This window comes from Mizuhopecten yessoensis, unplaced genomic scaffold (assembly GCF_002113885.1).
Source record: "Mizuhopecten yessoensis strain PY_sf001 unplaced genomic scaffold, ASM211388v2 scaffold716109, whole genome shotgun sequence".
Taxonomy (NCBI): domain Eukaryota; kingdom Metazoa; phylum Mollusca; class Bivalvia; order Pectinida; family Pectinidae; genus Mizuhopecten; species Mizuhopecten yessoensis.
In genome coordinates this window covers 171259-177251 of record NW_018479952.1, presented here as the reverse complement: position 1 = coordinate 177251, position 5993 = coordinate 171259, and positions in this window count along the sequence as shown.

Sequence of the window (5993 nt, the reverse complement as noted above, 5' to 3'; positions counted from 1 at the left end):
GGAGAAAATCCATGCTCTCATACGTATTTGAAGAATAATTTAACCTTTTCAATCGGAGAATTAGATAGCCGAACGTGTCTCGCCCTTTGGCAAGTTCGGACAAACATTCTGGTGTAATTACAGATTTAACGACTTTTGATGTGTTGCATGAGCCGAACTTGCCCTAGTATCAATGGCCAAACCTATCCAAAAAAATTAACAAACTTGGTAGCCCTTCATCCCAGTCTGCTACTGACTAATAAGTTCGTTGATTCCAGCAATACGAAAGTCAATGCTATGTTTTCATGTATACCATCATGCGAAGCTGTCAGTGTGTTAAACGCGACATAAATGTTCGCAAAACATGAAATAAGAGAGGTCATGTTTTTCTTTCTACCCTCCCAGAAGTAACTTTCACTATTTAAGTGATTTTATGACTGAGCTTCCCTTGTCATGTTTAATGTAAATGTCCCGTCCAGCCATCTAAGCTGGCGATATTAAATTACTTTAACAATGTACATAGTGCGTCGGCATTTAAAAATTTAAATGGAAATCCTATTCATTAAAATCAACCAGACGTGTACGTACCTGCTATATATCAACGCTTTTCTATCAGATAAAATTAATTATGTTCACTACACTCCAAATTCCTTCTTTGTGTAGACAATACTTGATCGGTGTAGACCGACTTGTACATTAAATTAGCTGCCACCTTATTAGTCATCTAACCTGTCATCTTAACCGTTAGTTTGTATCGTGATCTTTTAAACTAATCAATAGCAGCTTTAATAATAAAAAATATATTTATTTGGGTTTTTTTGCGTAATATGCACCTCACTTGCAGCATGTCTGTTTGGATGAAATTAATCACACGAAGGATAAATAAAACATCGTGTTACCCTTAAGAGCTTGAGTTTTTCGGTCATATGTCCTTTATTCGGAGCCTCTCTAGAATTATGAGCAATAGACACCAAGTATGAGTTTCGAGTCTTTAATGTTGTGCTAATCTTTAACTTCTGTGTAATAACATATTCATATTCCTTGTGGTAGGGAAACACGACTCTTTGTGTCCCCTCTTTTAATCATGCAGCTTCCGTCGTGAGACATGATTCGTCTCTTGCAAACAAACAATCTTGTCTTCCTAAACCAAGGACAATAAATGTCATATATTTTGCGAACTGACCTGAAGTAAGATACGTATATAATCACGTTAGGTATATTCGGTAATAAAACACATCATTTAGAACTAAGCGATACCTTTCTCGTTTCTGTTAAATGCATTGTTCTTATTCCTACTTAAGTGATTTTTCTTTCAACACGAAAAACAATCCCAAACATTTTTGGAAATGATACGTGTATTAAAGGAAGCAACACGCTTCAGTTATTAGTATGAAATATTTATCTAAGGCCAGTTACATGTTTATATTTACATTTGCTGTGGCAAAGCCCTTCTATATTACTACTAACGTACTGCCAATAGCAGCTTCATCTTATGATACTATAACTGAAGTTGGTCTTTGCACCTCCGAGCGACTAACAGTGTCACTACCGAACTTATCGGTATCTTCTGCTTTGATCCCGAACACCAGCTGCCTGTCTCACGTGTCTGTGTGATCAACAAACAACTTTACGCCTGGAGTTGCACGATCAACATCAACAACATGCCGGACTGCAAAGATAACTCTGACCTGATTACTCCGGGCTTCCGTTGAGTGCGTGCGCCGCATATAGGTCGCAATAAAATCTGAAAATGTTTTACGACGCTTGATTAGTTACTTACAAAATGTTATTTGCTACTATTTTTATGAATCGAGAATATGATATATATATAAATTAAAAACAAATGAATTATTCAAGAAAGTTGCGGAGTCATTTCAATTTTGTATGGGAAATAGCGCGTGACGTCAGCTGTTATCTTTGTGCCGTTCTAGATATTGACCTGACCTGACGGTTATAAGCGGGAATTTGAAATTTACACATTAAATACATTATTTTTTGCGAATTCTCATTATGGAAATATAAATATAAGCAATAAACTGCATAGATGTGGCAGACCAACTGAGTTGGTCTGCCACATCTATGCAGCGTATTGCTTAAATAAGAAACGAATACTAGTTAGATAACAGAGCCTTGAAATACAAGGAAAGCATTAAACAACAGTTTTACGAGGAAAGCAGTGAACAACTGTTTTACGAGGAAAGCATTAAACAACTGTTTTACGAGGAAAACATTAAACAGTAGTTTTACGAAGAAAGCATATTAAACAACTGTTTTACGAGCAAGGCGTTAAACAACTGTTTTACGAGGAAAGCATTAAACAACAGTTTTACGAGGAAAACATATTAAACAACTGTTTTACGAGGAAGGCGTTAAACAACTGTTTTACGAGGAAAGCGTTAAACAACTGTTTTACGAGGAAAACATATTAAACAACTGTTTTACGAGGAAAGCATCAAACAACTGTTTTATGAGGAAAGCATTAAACAACAGTTTTACAAGGAAAGCATCAAACAACTGTTTTATGAGGAAAGCATTAAACAACTGTTTTACGAGGAAAGCATTAAACAACTGTTTTACGAGGAAAGCATTAAACAACTGTTTTACGAGGAAAGCATCAAACAACTGTTTTATGAGGAAAGCATTAAACAATTGTTTTACGAGGAAAGCATTAAACAATAGTTCTACGAGGAAAGCATCAAACAACTGTTTTACAAGGAAAGCATTAAACAACTGTTTTACGAGGAAAGCATTAAACAATTGTTTTACGAGGAAAGCATTAAACAACAGTTTTACAAGGAAAGCATCAAACAACTGTTTTATGAGGAAAGCATTAAACAAATGTTTTACGAGGAAAGCATTAAACAACTGTTTTACGAGGAAAGCATCAAACAACTGTTTTATGAGGAAAGCATTAAACAATTGTTTTACGAGGAAAGCATTAAACAATAGTTCTACGAGGAAAGCATCAAACAACTGTTTTACAAGGAAAGCATTAAACAACTGTTTTACGAGGAAAGCATTAAACAATTGTTTTACGAGGAAAGCATTAAACAACAGTTTTACAAGGAAAGCATCAAACAACTGTTTTATGAGGAAAGCATTAAACAAATGTTTTACGAGGAAAGCATTAAACAACTGTTTTACGAGGAAAGCATCAAACAACTGTTTTATGAGGAAAGCATTAAACAATTGTTTTACGAGGAAAGCATTAAACAATAGTTTTACGAAGAAAGCATCAAACAACTGTTTTACAAGGAAAGCATTAAACAACTGTTTTACGAGGAAAGCATTAAACAATAGTTTTACGAGGAAAGCATTAAACAACAGTTTTACAAGGAAAGCATCAAACAACTGTTTTATGAGGAAAGCATCAAACAACTGTTTTATGAGGAAAGCATTAAACAAATGTTTTACGAGGAAAGCATTAAACAACAGTTTTACGAGGAAAGCATCAAACAACTGTTTTATGAGGAAAGCATTAAACAAATGTTTTACGAGGAAAGCATTAAACAACTGTTTTACGAGGAAAGCATCAAACAACTGTTTTATGAGGAAAGCATTAAACAATTGTTTTACGAGGAAAGCATTAAACAATAGTTCTACGAGGAAAGCATCAAACAACTGTTTTACAAGGAAAGCATTAAACAACTGTTTTACGAGGAAAGCATTAAACAACTGTTTTACGAGGAAAGCATTAAACAACAGTTTTACGAGTGAAGCATTAAACAGTAGGTTTACGAAGAAAGCATATTAAACAACTTTTTTACGAGGAAAGCATATTAAACAACTGTTTTAGGAGGAAAACATTAAACAATTGTTTTACGAGGAAAGCATTAAACAACAGTTTTACGAGGGAAGCATTAAACAGTAGTTTTACGAAGAAAGCATATTAAACAACTGTTTTACGAGGAAAGCATTAAACAACTGTTTTACGAGGAAAGCATATTAAACAACTGTTTTACGAGGAAAGCTTTAAACAACTGTTTTACGAGGAAAGCTGTAAACAACTGTTTTCCGAGGAAAGCATTAAACAGCTGTTTTCGGCAAGGAAGTGCAGAGGTTTGAATTCTACTTTTTATAATGTTTCCGTTTCGATTTGCAACAAAGAAAGTTCGGGAAATGGGGTATTTTTTAAGTGTAATGGTGACATTAACCCTAGACCTATCGACTTGAAAAGCTGTCCCGATCAAGGCTTACACACCCTTCACTTAATACATCTAAACACAATACCTCATCATATCTTTTGTGGTATATCATAACGATTATATAATCTCTAGCTGTTACATCAATAAAAACGACATAACATATTTACACAACATCCACGCTATATTTGAGCAGACGACACACGCGATACACACGAACGCTACAATCGGACCACGTTCGGCGGTTTCCGTGAAATGTTCCCTCCCCTATTACACTGTAGCTCCTCTGCAAAACGTTAAACGATTTGTGAGCGGAGCGCAGCCTCGCGGAGTAAGCGAACTGAGGGAGGGAACCAGTTTGGTACATTGTACGTAGAAGGCGTGCTGGGAAAATATTAGGTCACATGTCATAAACAAAGATGACAGGTAACAGCAGTGGACACGAGGGGACAAAGGTATTCAATGCTACCAGCCTTTTATTTGAGCAGACGACACACGCGATACACACGAACGCTACAATCGGACCACGTTCGGCGGTTTCCGTGAAATGTCCCCTCCCCTATTACACTGTAGCTACTCTGCAAAACGTTAAACGATTTGTGAGCGGAGCGTAGCCTCGCGGAGTAAGCGAACTGAGGGAGGGAACCAGTCTGGTACATTGTACGTAGAAGGCGTGCTGGGAAAAGATCAGGTCACATGTCATAAACAAAGATGACAGGTAACAGCAGTGGACACGAGGGGACAAAGGTATTCAATGCTACCAGCCTTTTATTTGAGCACACGACACACGCGATACACACGAACGCTACAATCGGACCACGTTCGGCGGTTTCCGTGAAATGTTCCCTCCCCTATTACACTGTAGCTCCTCTGCAAAACGTTAAACGATTTGTGAGCGGAGCGCAGCCTCGCGGAGCAAGCGAACTAAGGGAGGGAACCAGTCTAGTAAAGTGTACGTAGAAGGCGTGCTGGGAAAAGTTTAGATCACGTGTCATAAACAAAGATGACAGGTAACAGCAGTGGACACGAAGGGACAAAGGTATTCAATGCTACCAGCCTTTGAATATGACAATCCGTAACAGGCTTCGATATCAGACATTCATGCAATGCTTTAAGAGCTTCTAAACTTGCTTCTCATTAAAATTAAACCTAAACCCTCTTAAAATGCGTCACACATGTATTTATTTATGTATTATATTGCATTACTTCAAATTACTAAAGAAAAACGAGACTTCTTTATTATGTCTATTTAAGGATTGACATTCATTTTGACGGCGTATACGCGCAGTAGTATGAACGCAGTTGGCAACGGACATTTTCTATGGTGCGCGCTATTTACAATTGCCACTGTTTCTGAATCGGTAACGTAAGTGTAGGCAAGTCTGTTTATTTCTCAATAACTTGAGTGTAGAACGTGACCCAGTTCACCGCGTATGAATATTTGTAAATATGGGCAGACTTTTTTCCGCAAAACCTCGTGTCAATGTTTACAAACAAACGCTAGCATTTAGACTACCGTGCGTTCGAGACACCAAATGATGTCGGGTTCGAGACACGACAGATCATGTTCATGACCGGTCATAAAAATGAAGCTAGTGTCAGAAGCTACAGTCGCGATTGTTCGTCGATACAAAAACGTTCCACCAGCTCCACTCTCTATCTATGAGTGTCGGCCGCCATGCCACAGAAACGATGGCTATTGTTCCTAGAAATGTAGTTTATTATCTCATAACGAAACAAAATAAAAGGTTAATCCTTCAATATTTATATATATAGCAATTTCTATTTCAAAATACGTTACCACAGTCATTATAATGCATATTCCAACCTTACTTGGCTCTTTAAATACGTAAATAAAGACACACCCCCCCC